The 18904-nt window shown below is 35.7% G+C and overlaps 1 pseudogene; it reads right to left on the reverse strand.

Moving 5' to 3' along the window:
* Positions 1-523: 523 nt before the first annotated feature.
* On the reverse strand, positions 524-3289 carry LOC122043752 (annotated as a pseudogene).
* Between the last annotated feature and the right edge of the window lie 15615 nt (positions 3290-18904).

Genomic DNA, 18904 nt, shown 5'->3' on the forward strand with positions numbered 1-18904 from the left:
ACAAGATGCTATCATCATCATCATCATATATATGGTTGCCAAACACCATAACTATTAACTGACCTCCAAATGTTGTTGTAATTCTTCATTTAAATTAAAAGCATAGATCTGCACTAGATGCTTTGAAAATGCAACACCTATTAGTATCACAAAAGAATAACAAGAATTTTAGTTTGATGAACTTGATCAAAATAATCCAACTTTGTTTTTTTGCTTCGGCATACCAAGAATAGAACCTTCAGGACTCCACAAGCATCTGTTGACAGATTAGAACAAAAAATACTTTGTTCACTACAGCAAAGAACAAAAAATGATAAAATCTAAATTAATAAAACACATACATAAAGTCCAATTCGATCGAAAGCTTACCACATATACACAACTATGCAAGTGTCTGTGATTGGCTTCAATTCACAAAAGGGAATTATGTCATTGCAGTTAACATAGACTGTGCGCTCCATGCCAAACACAAAAGGGAATTATGATATCAAGTAACTGTATTAATTAAAGAGCAAGTTGAATCTCAAGTAGATGTTGATGGTCCATTTGCTGCATGCTTACATTGAGAACTTGTTGCCTTTGCCTTGTCATCTCATTCCCACCCACGAGAAAGTAAGCAGTGTGCCTGAAAGCCAGCCTAAATAATAAAAATAATAATAGTATTCATATCATCAACAAAGGAAGACACAGTGTGGGTTGATATGTGCCTGAAAAAATTCATCATTTTGACTTTTGAATTAGGATCGATGCTCATGGTGCTATCGAGTGCTTGTTGCATGTGGTGCAACCACCTCTCAGTAGCTTGGTGTGTAACAGGGAATGGTGCATGTCGTCCGATCAGAGCTGGATGACCTGCAATAATGATTGATTCAAACGAAACCGTGTTGCAACAATTCAGCCAAAGGTTTCCCTTCATTACAGAAGCAAACTTAGAACTGGAATCTATAGAGAGAGATGGATGTATCAATTTCTTGTATATTTTTCAGATTTTTTCTTCTATATCAGCTAAGTCCAGATACTAAATTGTTCTTATGATTTCCTTACCAAATGAATAAAACATGCCTTTTGTTGCATCAAACTCCATAATACTGGTCTAAATATAGCAGCATATCCACAAACTAAAATTAATTATTCATAATAAATTCAAATGCACGAACTCAGGTGTTTCAGTTATGTGACTATTTTTGATATAATCACATAACCGAAACACCAGAGATATGATCGGTATAACAATATCTCAGTATGCATCAAAGTAGGACACCAACCATTCTTGTACTTCCTAACCACCATTCTCCTAAAGGCTCAATGAACAAATCCTGACCACAAGGTGATTACAAAAGAGAATAGAATATTTAAGAGGTCATATGAAATTACAATGATACGAATATCATCACAATAATCAATTTGTGTAAGATTCTGATCATATAAAACAAATATAAAATGATAAATTTGGCAGATGCTAAATGATTTTGCTACTTTAAAAGGCGAAACAAATAGTGCAAGTTTCAGAAAGAAGCTATCAGACATCAAAAGAACAAGTTCCCTTCACCTTTCCTCTGGGAATACAGATTAGGGCCTCCCATCCTCTGAACGAAGAACTCGTACTGGTTCCAAATCGCGTCCTCCTTCTTCGAATTCAAAAAGATAGATCAGAACCCCACTCTTCCTCATCAGCGAAAACCCTACCAACCATCTGTGTTAACAAAATCAGAGATGGTCATAATCAATCGAGCATCTACAACGGACGGAGAGGGCCGCGGAGGAAGAGGTAGGTAGATCGGCTCACCTGTTGTAGAAATTGGTTGAGAGATCGATGAAGGGCTGGATTCCGCCTAGGGTTTCGAAGAGGTTGGTCTCGTCGATGGCGAGGCGTCGCTCACTGCCACTTCGCTCGAGGACGAAGGTAGCGTATTATCTATAGCCTTGATAATTGTGGCGCCGACCCATTTTGACTTAACCCACCTGCTAAACTATTGAAGATGAGGAAGAACTTCAGTAGCGACAATGGATAAAGAAAATAATTTTCGGAATGTAAAGAAGGACTCCAACGATGACAGTGAATGTTGGACCGGAGATGGATGAAGGAAAAACTATCGGAATGCGAAGAAGGCCTCCTCTTCTCAACCAAATGGAGGAGTTGGAGGAGATGCGGTGTGGTTGGACGGAGAAGCAAGTTCGTCGTGTCTTGATCCTGATCGGGAGAGGATCTAGGAAGGGGGGAAGAGGGAGATGAGGTTGAGAGAGATGGTCGGAGGTTTAGGTTTAGGCTGAGAGAGATGGTCGGATGGTCGGATGGTTGGAGGTTTAGGTTTAGGCTGAGAGAGATGTCTCGGTTTAGGTTATCGCGAGAGAGATGGTCGCGTGGAGGAAGGGGCGGGATAAAGATTTAGGTTTGGAGGGAATTCACAGTGTGCAGATTTTGGCTTGTGGGGAAAATTAAAATATTTTATTTGGGTTCATTAACATCGGATTTTAAAAACCGATGTTAAAATCGGTGTCTATTAACAAAAAAAAGGGCGCTCATAGACATCGCCTAAAAAACCGATGTCTATGAGCTAAAATCTGCGCTCATAGACATCGGTTTTTAGAAAAATCGGTGTAAAATACTCAAAGACATCGATTTTAGCCTAAAATCGTTGTTGTTCCACTGATGTCTATGAACGATTTTGTTATAGTGTGAAAAGCTTTGTGCATATGCATCTGGCAAATACTCACCCCTGAAGTCTACAATTGATGTTGAATTACACCCAGTAATGAACAACCTTAATAGCTTCAAAATTTACTATTTAAACAAAGGGGAGCTGATCATTCGGGCAGATTGCCAGGCGATCATAAGCTTCTTCAACAAATCAGCCCAAAACAAGCCTTCTAGAGTCCGTTGGGTTTCTTTTACGGACTTTATAATCGGACTTGGCATTGACGTCCAGGTTCAGCACATCGATGGGAAAAACAACTTATTAGTTGACGCATTATCTCGACTCGTTTGTTCTTTAATTGCAAGACAATGGCAGAGCGAGGAGAAAATTCTAATACAAATAGAGGAAACACTACAGCAACTAAAAGACAAGCTGGACCAGAAGGTGATGACGAGTTTAGCAAGAGTTATCCACTATACTCTACCTACTGCCAACTCGCCAACTACACCTGTGGAAGCATCTTCCTCAAAGAGCATCATGATAAACGCAAGGAAATGTTTGACATTGAAAGAAAGACCATCAATCAACTTTTTATCGCACTCAGGGAAGTGGAACTCATCATCCAAACCAAAGAATATGATTTCACACACCATGCCCATAATGAAGGACGAGATACAGACTGGCACCAACAGTTACAAGCAATCAAAAATGCCAGAAAGTAACTATGGGAAGATTCTCTTAGCTTACGAGAAACTACACGACAAATACTAGAGCACCCATCATGATGCAAAAGCCTTAAAATACTTTTAGTAAAGCACTTTATTCAGAGGATTGAGCCCCGGGGAGTCATCCATCTGTCTAAAGCAATAAAGGTTTATTAATGGGCTAGATATATAGTGGGGAATAAAGGAATTAGTGTAATGAATGACGATGGGGCCCATAAGCGCACCCGATTCATACACTTAGTTCTATATAAACCCCCAATGTCTTGTTGCAGGACATCAACTGCATAACACTACAAGCCCTACTTTAAGTACTAATCATTGTAAGTGTGCGAGTCTTTTATTTCAAGTCTTAAATTGAGTCTGTATAGTCTTTTGCTAATTCTAAGTACTTATCTCTTTTGAGCTTGAAATTTATTTTATATCACGCTTAATTGACCAAGACCTACAGTACTATCGGAGCTCGCCTTTACTGGATCACTCTTCTCCAGTGACTAACCTCACTTACCTTGCAAAATCGCTTGACTCTTCTTTGATCCACTAGGTCTTCCCGCCAATTGTCAGGTACACAGATCCAACTAGATTTCGACCAGCTATCAAGTCCTACGGATCCAACCGGACTTCCTGCTAGATATTGGGTCACTCGACTTATTTGGACTTCCCACCAGCTATTACGTCTACCAGACCTAGCCTAATTTCAGCCTGATGTTAGATTCTCCTGACTCATATAATTATGCACATTTGATAATAAAATTATATCACACAACATCTAATTTCAATTAACTTATCATTTATCAAAATCTGAATTTTACCATTAATAATAACTGCACCAATATTAATTCTCTTCTAGGATGCTTAATTCTCGAACTTGTTTGGCTATTCAAATTATCCTTCGTCAGTCTCTTCCACCACGCGTTGCTTTCTAGCCTTTGTATTTCTGAAGCAGTATGTAATGTAATTTTCAAAACATTGCCCTCTTAATAAATTGATCTTCAAAATAAAAGTAACTATATGAAGCCAATATGATATGATTTGGGAGAATATCACTGTTCTATTCAATTGATAGGTGTCATATTATTCTTCGATTAGGCAAGTAATACGTGAAAATTCAAGTGTAATGAATTCATAATTCTATGCTCGGGAAGATATCTGTACAATACAACTAACAATAGTTACTCTATTTTTTTTTTTTCTAATTGCTTATGAAATGTCTCCGGAGTTATGGTGTCATGATAGGACATTTAAGTTGTCACCCAGACATCTGTAATTTATCCCAACCATGACGTATTTATAAGAATTTTTCCTCCAAACAGAACGTATAATCAACAGATACTAAACTTTTGGAATACCCGTCGTGTGTGTTTCCCAATAAAAAATTCTATAGAACTAAACCGTTGACCTTCAAAACTAATCAATAAAACTTACTGAATTTATTATTTCTAATCACCCATGAAATCCGTCACACCTCAAAAAAGGTTATCATGATCCAAATTCTAATTCCGTATTTACATATGCATGTAGAATTATAGAAAAAAAAAGAAATTATCAAATGAATTTTTATGTCACTTGGATAACTTTACCAGCTTAATGTCAAATTCTTAAGTTTCTAAAATGACAACAAAGTCTGAACTGTTGGCGGGCATATACAAACATTATATAAATATTAAAATCAAATAACTCATTGGCATTACATATCATGCGAATGTAAGCGCCACGATGAATGATAGACCATCAAAAATATTAGGGATAAATATTTTAGAAATTGACCTCTAAATGTGCATAGCGGCCTCTCTTGGTCACGGCCTTGCGGTGAGGGCAACCGGCTGTGATCCTTTTCAGTGAGTCTTTTTTTCTCTCCATTTTCTCTCTCTTTTTTTTTTATTTGTTCTTCCGCTTTCCTTGTCGATGGTTTTTTTTTTCCATCCTTCATAGTAAACAGAGCATGAAAACCTTCTATTTATTCACGCCTTCGCCCTTCTCAGCTGGATCGTCCCGCGCTCGGTGCCACACCAATCTTATCTTATAGTCCGCTATGCTACCTCTCGGTGACGCACCGATTTTTTACCTTCGTATCTTTTCTTTCCTTTGGCGATGTTACCCTCTTCATCTTGACCGTTTGAGTTTAAAATGTTTGATTTTAGCAACTTACTACCGAAATATCTGAAATTTGCCCTTTCATTCAGCGTTGCGATAAGAACACCTTTCTCTAACCCTAGAGATTCACCCTTCCGCAGAAATATTTCTTGCATTTTTGTTTGGTGGCTCTGGCTTTGACAACATTCCTAGCATTCTCTATTTTGTTCTTGCATTTTTATCTTGTGGATTATTTTAAATTTGTGGAGGACAGTATTTGTGATTTTGTTGATGGACTTTCAAGTCTTGAGACCTATGAGACAGTATATGTCTTTAACTATAGTCCATCAGCACGATGCACTTCTTTGGATATTTAGCTGGTTTGTTGTAAGTATTTCAATCTTTCTTTTCCCCTTTTGTCTATCTGATGAGATAATTTCAAAAATTTTTATTTCCTTTTATTTCATCTCTTGAGTTGTGTACATACTTTAATACAAATTTGGCTGGTAATACTATAGATCACAAATCTACCATTGACTTTTGTATTTTTCTTGATGATTCCCTAATTTCTTGGAAGAGTAAAAAGTAAAATGTTATTTCTAAATTTTTCACAGAAGCTGAGTATCATATCATGACCTCAACTACTTGTGAGATATTTCGGTTGTATTGGTTGCTTGTGGATTTGAGTATCTCTCTTCACCAACCTACTTCGTTATATTATGATAATCAGTGTTATTCAAATTACATGCAATTCAGTTTTTTATGAACTGACGAAACATATTGAAATTGATTGTCACATTACTCGTCATCATCTTCTGATTGGTACCATCACATTGTCTTTTGTTCATTCAAAGCTACAGATCGCTGATATGTTTATCAAGTCACATTCCGCTTCACGCTTTCGTTTCTTATTTGACAAACTCTCAATTCTTCTAACTGTAGCATCGTGAGTTTGAGGGGGATGTTATATTATATATATTTATTTATTTATAATTTTTAGGACAATTTGTTTTTTTTTCTTTTATATTTAGAGTTTAAGCTTTCTTAACTTAATTATAAAGACTTCATATTTTGTATTTCTAAAAATTAATTTTAAATTAATAATATGATTATTTTTTTCCTTTTCTTAATTTCTTCATCTTTAACTCATCATCAGCTACTTGAGTTGATGTTTAAATGCAAGGAACAAATGCCAGATATGTAGATCAATTGGATGTTAGCATTTAAGCCATTTATCTATCTTTAATGGTAACAATGAATAGGTGCCATAATATTTTTTTTTTTTTTTTGAGTCCCGAGACATGGTTTAGTGTTCTTGCCCATGTATTAACTATCTGTTTTTTAATTTACCTCCTTCATATTAGTCTAGGATCGATTGATGGTGAAAGTAGGGGCAAGCGTTTCGTCTTTTACACAATAATCTTTTTTTGGACGGGCTACACCAACATTGTTGTCGTGCAATTCTTGTATGTTCTACCTCTATCTTTAATTTAATTAACATTTTTTGTTACCTGAAAACTTTTGTTAATCGCTTTGAGGCATTAGTTATTCAGGTTAGTAATGAGATATTTCTGATTGTGATTGTGATTGTGATGGATTTAGAATTGTCTAATTGAATCTTTTTGTTTCTTAACCATTTGAAAATCCTAACTTCAATATTTAATGCTTATTCTCTTCGACAGATGTCATTCTTTGTTGCAATGATATAGAACTTGATTATGTTGATGAGTGCTGTTCCTAAACTCCTGTATGGTACTTGTTTTTTTTAACCTCGTTCATATTTTTTTATATGGTACATGCAATTCACTTTCTGGTTATTTGATATGCTTTCATCTTCTATTTCACCTTCCTATCACGCAATAGGTTTTGTGAACCGCTTCTAAGAGCATCTTTAATGGAAATATTTCTTTAAATATCCTCTTTCTCAAATATCCCTCATTATGGAGGATATATGAAGAGTGATTAGAAATCATCGAACAAAGTTTATGCTGGATGATTTCTCCTTTTTGTGTGGCCCACCAAAAGATGATTTCTCCTGTTTGTGATGATTTCTTTTAATATATATATATATATATATATATATATATATATATATATAGCATAAAATTTTTCGCAGATAGAGACTGTTTACATGCTTGGGAGGAAAAACACACACATTGATAGACTGAAAACCTAGAGGTTGTAGCTTGACACTTGACATTTGAAACTTGCTTTCAGAAAGGGGAAGGGTGGCAGTCTGCGGAGCCAAGGATGGTTAGGGATTTTTATAGGAGAGGGAAAGAAGAGGAGTGTTGGTTCCTTAGGGGAGAAGGAACCCTTCCTAAGCGCATTCAGAAAAGTTGAGAGAGGACGATTCCTTGAGAAAAGAGGGAGTGGATGTAAAGTGTGAGCAGGACAATTCCACTCAGAGCGGTGGCTGCTAAAAAGTAGTGGAGAAGGACTAAGAGGAGCTATAAAGTGGAGGGTAGTGGACTGAAAAGATTTGTTGGACGGTGGAGAAGTAGTGGAGCAGGACTAAGAGGTATGCCCCTATAGTTCCATCATGTTGGAGAGATTGTGCTCGCTGACAAAATCCAGGGAGTAGAATTTGTTCCTTGGGCTTCTTGGAAGTGGACTTCTTGGGGATGGGCTGGAGATCTGGAGGCAATATTTTGGGTTGTAGGTCCTATTGTAGAAGCATTTACATATTGTTCTTGGGTTGTATATTGTTTCGATCTGGCTAAGGATGCTCTGTAAGCTCTGGAGGATAGAGCAGAACTCGCCAATCTTTTAGTGACCCATCGGTCAGCCTTCTTTTGATAATGCTGAAGTAGAGTTGAATGTTGTGTTGTAAAAGAAAATGGAAGGAATCTGGTACCCATATCTCTAGGCCAGTAGATTTTCTCTGTGTATGTTTCTCCTGCTAGAAGCTACTCATTTGTATCTTCTAATTTATCCCATGACCACCTGGCTCCTTGGACAGAAGCTCGCCAATGTTTCAATTGGTCTGGTAAGGGTGAGAAAGCTTCCCAATCAATGTCGAAATCAGAAATATAGTCATCAAACACTGGTTGGCGACCATTGAGGTCGTCAATATCTATTTTGATAAGGTGTCTAGCAAGCTAAATCTTTAAACCTACCTATTCTGGAGGTGAACTTTAAAAAGTACAGATAACAAATCTTTCTTCGTCTTCTAGAGCAATGACTATGATTTGTCCAAGTTTCTTTGGAAAGTCCTGGAGAGAGTCGGGGGCATGTACCCATAGTTTATAGAGCAAACCATAGTCCATAAAAAGGAAAGGAGTAATAACTCTTCCTTTAATTGTTGGTGGTTCATATGTGTCCATGTTTATATGTACTTTTCGAAAAGCATATAGGAGATGACATTGACATCCGTATTTCTCTGAAGTTTCACAAGCTATGGTTCTTTTGTGACATTTTAGTTTGGGGTTACTTTCTCCTTCATAAATAATTGTCATCCCCTTTGGGACCTGTTTTTGGTGTAATATTTTTAAAGCTTCACATAGTTTAGCGAAGGTTTGAAAAGTAGAGTCTTCTGCAAGGCGCCTTATGTATATGGAGATTTCATTTGGAATAGTGGTGGGTAGGTCCAACAAAACTACTTCTAAATTTCTTTGTCTGGATGTGGTAGTTGCAGTGGCCCTTAATTGTTCCAAGGTTAAATAATTGGGCCTATGAACCTTAGGTTGTGCCTTGTTTGGAGAAGGGGTTGTAATAGCCTGTGCATATGTCTTTTCATATTCTTGGGCCATTTCTGGCTGATATGTTTCCATGGGTGTTTTGCCTCCTGTTTTTAGTAGGGTGCTAATAAAGAAATTAGGCCCAATGACTGATCTGGCGGAATCAAAAGCATCTTCTAGTGAGTAGAAACCTCGAAATGAGGGATTTGCACAACCTTAGATAGCGATTGTAACTTCTTTCCAGTCATAATATACTTCTGCTTGAGAACCTGAGTAAACTACATAACAGGAGAACTTCTTTCCAACTAGTTTTAGTATTGTTGTTTGGAAGTAATTGGCCACAACATTGATTATGGCTATCTTGTATTTGGTTCCTCCAGGGATTGTGGGAATGCTCCATATGTTGTCAAGAAGACATGTTTGTATATGATCTAATTTTTCTCTAGCTGGAAAATGAAATTGTTCTCATAACGAGTGAATTGTTGAAGCTCTTGATTTCCAAATCTCATAGTTTTCAGTGTAAAAGTGTTGACTTTCTTTGATTATCCATGTTTACAAGATGAATGTCAAAGTTTAGTGTAATAATCAAGATAATGTATCTGCCAAAGAATTGTTACTTCCCTTAATGTGCTACCATTGGATGGTTAGTCCTTTGTTAATAATAGTATCTGTAAATTTCAAAGATCTTTTTGTACTAAGGCCTTTTCGAAGACTTTTAGTCTGTTGGCTATATTTTACAATAGCGTCACAGTCTGTTCTGACTGTGATTTCTTGTTTGCTACAAATAAAAAGTCTGAAAGCATCAAGGCAATAAATTACAGCTAAAATTTCATAATCTAAATAAGTCAGCCGACCCTTTTCTTTGTATTGTCCTGAAGCATACCTGCATAGTGCTTCTATATTTTAGGATCATATTTGTTGGTTTTTTTTGTGAAGGACACCTCCCCATCCTGTTTCACAGCCATCGGTTTCTATAATCAGATAGTTTGTATCAAGAGGTAATGTTAATTCAGGTAGGTTTTTGACCATATTTTTTATCTGTCTAACCAGTTCTAAATCTTGTTGTTTAAAATATTTTTGTCCTCTTTATGATGTTTTATTGTACACAGGTCCACTAATTTTTCCTTTATCTTTTAGATATTGCTTGGCATAGTTTAAAAGACCTAAAAAAGCTCTAAGAGTTTTTGCATCTTCCATTTTATCAGAAATTTTTTGGATTTTGGTAGTAATATGTGGTTGTAGGGATATCTTCCCTTATCCAATTTCGGCTCCTAGGAATTCAATATGGTTTACTACTAGTTTCATTTTACTTCTAGAAATAATTAATCCGTGAGTTTCAAATAAGTTGAAAAGAAGATGTTAATGTGCATAATGTTCTTCTTTTGTTTTAGAGAATACTAATACATCATATATCTCTATGTACACATGTACAGTTGGATAGATTTCTAAATATGTTATCCATTTTTCTTTGGAATATTTGTGGTGCTACTTTTAAATCAAAAGGCATTACTAGCCATTCAAAATGTCCTCCTGGACAGGAGAAAGTTGTCTATTCTACCGAGTCTGGATGCATTTTTATTTGCCAGAATCCATATTTCATATCAAACTTGGAATACCACTTTGAGTCTTGTATTTTATTTAATAGTTGATCTTTGTCTGGGACTTTATAATCATCTTCTTGACAGTTATCATTAAGTCATTTATAATTGAAAACCATTCGAGATTGCCCTCTTTTTTGTTCAGCTCTTTTATTTACTATGAAAGCAGAGCTTCTATATCTGGAGGTAGAACGTTGGATAGCTCCAAGTTTTAATAGTTGTTGAATGTGAGTTTTACATTCTTCAACTTCCCAGTTGGCATATTGCAATTCTTGTGCTTTTATGGTTAAGTTTGGGTTTAATATTGATAAATGGCAGTATATCTTATCTCTATCCCAATATTTAGTGGGGTTGTCCCCTACAATTTCTAGTTTTTCTAGCCTAGAAATTATATCATCTAGATTTTCTTATTTTGAGATAAATTGGATTAATGTTTTTGGTGATAAAAAGTCTTTTGGTATTTCTAGTGAATTGAAAAGATCCCCATCTAATAAGTTATCAAAGAGGTTATCTTCTTGAAGTTCTTGGAAAGCTAAGTTATAAATGGGTTGTTGGTATATTAGGTAGGAGCCTTTGCAAGTATTTTGGTCTTTACAATGACAATTTGTTTGACTATGTTTTTTTTTAGGGGGGGGGGGCGGGGGGGGGCGGACTAGTTTAGGTGGAGATAATGTTGATGGGGCATGAATATTTTGAGGGGCACCTCTATATTTTTTTATTGATGCTGAATAGTTAGAAACACAATAGGAGATACAATAGGAGTGGAGAGGAAAAGAGCATAATCTTTAATTAATAGGAGAGCACGGTCTGGTTGGACAAGAAAATTGAGTCTGAGTATTAAGTGGATATCTGAATGTGGTAAAGGTTTTATCTGTTGGAGTGTATACTAAAAGCCTAGCTTTTGTAAATATTTATTTTTGAAATAAAAGAATCACATTGGTCAATATGTACATTTATTTGTTAAATGTAATTGATCAATTAATTTATATTGTAGACAACATGGTGTGTGGTGTCACACACAGAAGATCATGTTGTTGGTTCTTTCTAAACTTATAAACAGTTGCTCACGACTAAGATGGAAAGGAACAAACCATTAGTATAGTCGTAGTGTAATTAAGTATTAGTTTATCTTGACTAATAAATTACACTGGTACACTCTAAGTGTATTGAGTAGGATCATTTTTGGTAAGTTCTTTTTGTACTGACTTTATAAAAGAACTAGACCTTGGTTATTATGGACGTGTGTGCTCTTAATCCTAATATAATAACATGCACATATATTTAGTATTTATTTCTTTAACTTATCAAAGGGTGAGATTTAGCTCGATAAATCAATAGGCCCGATAAGTTAGAAAATAATACTACTTATAGTGTGTTGTTGATTATAGAAGGAATCTGTGTCGTAGTTATCTAGGTTGAGAATGTCCCCAAGAGGAGCTCATAAGGATTGTCATGTTAAACCCTGTAGGTGGACTTAGTCCGATATGACGATGAAGTTGAGTGGTACTACTCTTAGAGCTAGATATTAATTAAGTGAGTTGTCAGTAACTTACTTAATTAGTGGGCATTCGTTATCTTAAACACAGGGAGACTAACACACTCATGATAAGAAGTAGCCCATAATGTAATTTGGGATTGGTGCGGTAGTGCGATAATAACTCTCTAGTGGAATGAGTTATTATCAATGAACTTGAGTTATGTGTTCGGGGCGAGCACGGGATACTCAAGCTCATCGGAAAGCTAAAACCAATTTCTCCTCTAGGTCCATATCATAGCCTCATTATAGCCTCAAGTCCATCCAAATGTAAGGCTCTTCTTGGTGTCCAAGAAGGGGGCCGGTCCAATGTTTGGTGACCAAGCAAGGGTCGGCCACATCCACTTCTATAGGGGGCCGGCCCATTTACTTGGTGACCAAGCATGTAGGGGCCGACCAAGATTAATTCAAATAGGAGGGGCGTTTTGAATTTTTAAAATCTTCTCTTTGTAGAAAACTACAAGTTTTAAAAGAGAGATTTTAAATTTAAAAAATTTTCTTTTTTGAATTAGGCCACATGTTTTAAAAGTGAATTTAAAAGTTTTAAAACTTTCCTTTTTTAACCATCTTCATGATTGAAGAAAAAAAGGAAGAGAAGTTTTAAAATTTAAATTTTCTATCACCATGTTAAAAAAAGAAATTTTATAAGAGAAGTTTTAAATTTTAAAACATGATTTTAATTTTTTAAAACTTTCCTTTTTTAACTCCCACTTTAGGAAATTAGGAAAGAGCTTGTAAAATTTTATAACTGCTTATAAAATTTTACTTAAAATTTTATTTTTCCTTTTTCCCTTGATGAGGTGGCTGGAATAAAAAAAATCATCACAAAATTAATGTTGGTGATTGATTCAATCAAGAGGAAAGAAAAGGAAAAATAAAAAGGAAAAAGGAAAAACTAGAGGATGATTTTATTTTTTGTAAAATGTTTTTCCTTATTTATCATGGTCAAGTAATATAAAAGAAGTGGTGAGGAGGCCTCATAAATAACAACTCTTATTCTCTTGATTGGAGATCTCTTGGTGGTCGGCCCTCTCTCTTCTCCCTTTCCCTTTGCTCTCTTCTCCTTGGTGGTGGTGGTGGCCGAATTTTAGAGGAAGAGGAAGAAAACTTTTGGGTTGTGTTCATCTTGGAGGATTGTCGCCCACACGATGTCCAAGGCGAGGCGAGGAATACGGCAGAAGATCTTGAGGTCGTTAGCATACAAAGAGAAGGTATAATTAGCAATTATTTTCCGCATCATGCTAGTTATTTCCTTTTGTAAGAATTTCAAACACAAGAGGCATTAGATCTAGTTTTTCGAATTAGTTTTTCGAGTTTGTGTTTTCTTCTTTTTCGAATTTGTGATTCGATTGTTCTTTTTGGTTAACCTAGAGTTATTTAAGGAAATTAAATATTAGCTTTCCTTAAAAGGCTTTGTCTAGGCGGTGGTGGTTGCTCCCATATCCAAGAAGGTCATGTGTCTCGCCATGCAATCCTGGAAGCCAATTTTGGAAATTAATATTTAATGGAATTAATAACATAGGTGGATTTGAATCAATAGTGTTAAGTTCCGCTTGCGATTCAAATCTAAACCATTAAGAACAGATAAGTTAAATTTGGAATCAATGATGTTAAGTTCCGTCTGTGATTCCTAATTTAACTTTTAAAGAACACAATAGGTTATTTAAGGAAAGGTTCGACACTTATATAAAAAAATTTTGTACAGTGGAATCGGTACGTTTTCCTAGGACTAACCAATATTATCCAGAGTTTAGATAGTGATAGGGGTGGACTAAAAGTATCACAGTTATTATAGAAGCGAAGGTGTATATTTGTAACAAACTTCGTACTGGTTAGGGTTTGACCATCAAACTGAGTACTTACCATTGGATGAGTAGAAGTCTTGATGAATGTAGAGGGCAAAACGGCTAGAAGGGTCTTTTCGTCAATTGTGGAGTTAGTAGCTCCACTATCCAAGAAGGCATGAAGAGTAAATTCATGACCATGGATATTAGCCAAACAGCGGACAAGGATGTCCATGATGTGGCAGATATTATAAACACTGGGTGTTTTAATAAATACCATGTCTAAGTTTTGTTGAGATTTAGTGACGACTATTTCTTTACCTTTATCTGCTTGGTGTATTATGTGGTTGGGCCTTTGGCCTAATTAATTTGATTTCATCTTCTAGGTTGTTAAGTCTAGTTTCTAAGACTGCAATTCTTGTTTCAAGAAGTATATTTCTTGGGGGTCATGAACTTATAGATGCTGGTATAGAAATATCGAAATTTTGTTCTAGGCAAAGTGTACAACATTGTTGTTTACATAAAGTGCACTTTCCTCTTTTGTCTATAGAAGGATAATAACCACAGAGAAAATAAGGTTCATTAGTAGTTCCTGATTTTAAAGTCCACTGATGTGGACAATCTGGGTATGTATCCAAAGTAGGTGATAATACCTGTCGAAGCATCATATCAAATGGTTGATATATATCTTCCCATTGTTCTTCTAAGTCATTTAAATCTTCTTGTAATATATCTGTAGGGAAATTATATTTATCTATTTTTCTTGGTAGCTGTAAGAAAGAATTTATTAATGTATAGTCTGAGGAAGATGGGACTGCTTCTATATCGTCAATGGATACTATTGAGTATATTGAATATGTGTCTGAAATGTCTAGTTGGATTTCTACTAGATCCATGTTTGTACTATTTATCAATTGGGCTTCTCTTGTGTAAAGGTTTTTCTTTGTAGGACAGGCTAAAGAAAAATGTCCTGGTTCGTGATAGGCGAAATATGTAATGGTGTTTGCATATGTTTTCTTAAGTTTAGACTGTGAGATATCAAAAAATTTAAATAAATAGGGTTATTTGAGAAATAGTCTTATAGAATTTTATGAAATTTTTAGAAATTTTCTGAAAATTTTTCGGAGCTCGTACGGAGGATTTTGAGGGGATCGATCGGCGGACGCGGATAAAACTTGTTTGGGATACCCGTTTAAGTGAGGAAATGATATATATATATATATATATATATATTCCCTTTTCTTTTATTCTTTTCCCCAAATCGCCGATCCACCCTCTCCACCCGAGCCTTTCTTCCTCTCCTTTCCCCGATCTCCCCTCTCTTCTTCCTCTCGTTCTCTCGCAGACGGATCTGTAGTGATCATCGACATCGCCGGAGGAGCTCGTTGCCGGAGCTTGCCAGAGATCAAACAAGGAGGTCGGTGTTGGTTAGTCCTAGGAAAACGTACCGATTCCACTGTACAAAAAATTTTTGTACAAGTGTCGAACCTTTCCTTAAATAACTTATTGTGTTCTTTAGAAGTTAAATTAGGAATCGCAGACGGAACTTAACATCATTGATTCCAAATTTAAATTATCTGTTCTTAATGGTTTAGATTTGAATCGCAAGCAAAACTTAACACTATTGATTCAAATCCACCTATGTTATTAATTCCATTAAATATTAATTTCCAAATTGGCTTCCAGGACTACATGGCGAGGCACATGACCTTCTTGGATATGGGAGCAACCACCACCGCCTAGACAAAGCCTTTTAAGGAAAGTTAATATTTAATTTCCTTAAATAACTCTAGGTTAACCAAAAAGAACAATCGAATCAAAAATTCGAAAAAGAAGAAAACACAAACTCGAAAAACTAATTCAAAAAACTAGATCTAATGCCTCTTGTGTTTGGAATTCTTATAAAAAGAAATAACTAGCATGATGCGGAAAACAATTGCTAATTATACCTTCTCTTTGTAAACTAATGACCTCGAGATCTTCTGCCGTATTCCTCTCCTCGCCTTGGATGTCGTGTGGGCGACGATCCTCCAAGATGAACACCACCCAAAAGCTTCCTTCCTCTTCCTCTAAAATCCGGCCACCACCACCACCAAGGAGAAGAGAGCAAGGGAAAGGAGAAGAAGAAGGGGTCGGCCACACCAAGATCTCCAAGTAAGAGAATAAGAATTGTTATGTCTCATGAAGCTCCTCACCCCTTCTTTTATAATACTTGCCCAAGGCAAATAAGGGAAGAATTTTTACAAAAATTAAAATCTTCCTCTAGCTTTTCATTTTCCCTTTTAATTTTCCTTTTCTTTCCTCTTGATTAAATCAATCACCAAAAATAAATTTGATGATTTTATTTTTTTTAACATGGCCGACCACATTGCTTGGGCACCAAGCAAGGGTGGTCGACCCCTATAAGAGGAAGGAAATAATTTTTTTTATAAAATTTTACAAGAAGAAAAACTCTTATAAAATTTTACAAGTTCTCTTTCCTAAAGTAAGAGTTAAAAAAGGAAAGTTCTAAAAATTAAAATCATGTTTTAAAATTTAAAACTTCTCTTCAAAAATTCCCTTTTTTTAACATGAATAGAAAATTTTAAATTTTTTTTTAAACTTCTCTTCCTTTTTTCTAAAACTATGAGGATGGTTAAAAGAGGAAAGTTTTAAAACTTTTAAAACTCTCTATTAAAACATGTGGCTTAATTCAAATAAGGAAAGTTTTAAAAATTAAAATCTCTCTTTTAAAACTTATAGTTTTCTACAAAGAGAAGATTTTAAAAAATTCAAAACACCCCTCCTTGTTTGAATTATTGTGGTCGACCTGTACATGCTTGGTCACCAAGCAAAGGGTCGGCCCCTATAGAAGAGGATGTGGCCAGCCCTTGCTTAGTCACCAAGCAATAGACCGACCCCCTTCTTGTACACCAAGAAGAGCCTTACATTTAAATGGACTTGAGGCTATAATGAGGCTACGATAGGGACCTAGAGGAGAAATTGGTTTTAGCCTTCCGATGAGCTTGAGTATCCCGTGTTCGCCCCGAACACACAACTCAAATTCATCGATAATAACTCATTCCACTAGAGAGTTATTATCGCACTACCGCACCAATCCCAAATTATATTATGGGCTCCTTCTTATCATGAGTGTGTTAGTCTCCCTGTGTTTAAGATAACAAATGTCCACTAATTAAGTAAGTTACTGACAACTCACTTAATTAATATCTATCTCCAAGAGTAGTACCACTCAACCTCATTGTCATGTCGGACTAAGTCCACCTGCAGGGTTTAACATGACAATCCTTATGAGCTCCTCTTGGGGACATTCTCAACCTAGATAACTAGGACACAGATTCCTTCTATAATCAACAACACACACTATAAGTAATATCATTTCCCAACTTATCGAGCATATTGATTTATCGAGCTAAACCTCACCCTTTGATAAGTCAAAGAAATAAATATTAAATATATGTGTTTGTTATTATATTAGGATTAAGAGCACAGACTTCCTTAATAACTAAGGTCTAGTTCTTTTATTAAGTCAATACAAAAAGAACTTACCTAAATCGTCCTACTCAATACACTTAGAGTGTACCAGTGTAATTTATTAATCAAGATAAACTAATACTTAATTATATTACGACTATTCCGATGGTTTGTTCCTTTACATCTTAGTCATGAGCAACTGTTTATAATTTATAAAGAATCGACAACATGATCTTCTGAGTGTGACACCACACACCATGTTATCTACTTATATAAATTAATTGAACAATTATATTTAACAAATATATATAGATATTGACCAATGTGATTCTTTTGTTTCAAAAATAAATATTTACAAAAGCTAGGCTTTTAGTATACACTCCAACAGTCGGGCCTTCCTTCCTTTTGATTCTGCCAACCTTTCTTCCCCGATCGATGCCACTAGATCTAGCCGATCCACCGATCGCCGGTGTGAAGAGACAATTAGGGCTCTGAGGGTAAGCTGGTTTTGATTCCTCCTCTTCTTTGGATTTTCTCCGATCTGTGCCCTAGCACTATCTGCAATTTCCCGATCTCTTCTCTAGCTGACGGCGAGGTGCACAAGGTTGCCCTAGCAACGATCTTGGAGGTAGGCGATTAATTGGGTTTTTGTTTGGATTAGTGATCTCTATTCTTGGTCCTCATCCTCTTTGTGGCTGATTTAGGTCACAGGATTGGTGTGTTGAATTGTTGATCTCTTCTCTTGATCTGATCCAGTGAGGTGAGGTTCTCGTGAGGTGAATCCATCAGAGAGGTTCGGTAGGCTGTGAGGTTCTGTTCTGTTCTGTGGGGTTGTTCTTGATTTCAACAACAATACCATCCAATAGCTAGCCTTGTTCCAACAGCAACTACGACTGTGAATTGAGGTAAGATCGATGTTATGAATTTGATACATGTTGTAGGTAATTGATCTTAGTTGTAGATCATAGTGTAATTTGATTATTTTAGATGGTTATGCATGTTGTAGATGAATTATACTAGATGAATTAGGTTTTTATGTAGATTTAGGTATGATTTGGATTACATGATCATGTGTAGATTTGAATTAGGGTTATGCTTGAATTATGATTAGATTTAATTGCTTAGATTTAATCTAATGGAATGATTAGGGTTAAGGCAATTAACCCTAGTCAAATATTGGATTTAATTTAAGTCTAGATTTCTAATCTAATTGGTGATTAGGGATTAGGTAACTAATCCTAATTGACCGTTAGATTTATTTAGGTAAGATGTGATTGGGTTGATTAGGATTTTGCCTTAATTTAGTATTAGGGGTTTTATTTAGCTATTCTTTTAGATTTAGCTAAATAAAATAAATATATATATTGTTTGACGCAGGACTTTGATTCGAGACGGGCGTCTCG

Source organism: Zingiber officinale, chromosome 2A (genome assembly GCF_018446385.1).
Source record: "Zingiber officinale cultivar Zhangliang chromosome 2A, Zo_v1.1, whole genome shotgun sequence".
NCBI lineage: Eukaryota > Viridiplantae > Streptophyta > Magnoliopsida > Zingiberales > Zingiberaceae > Zingiber > Zingiber officinale.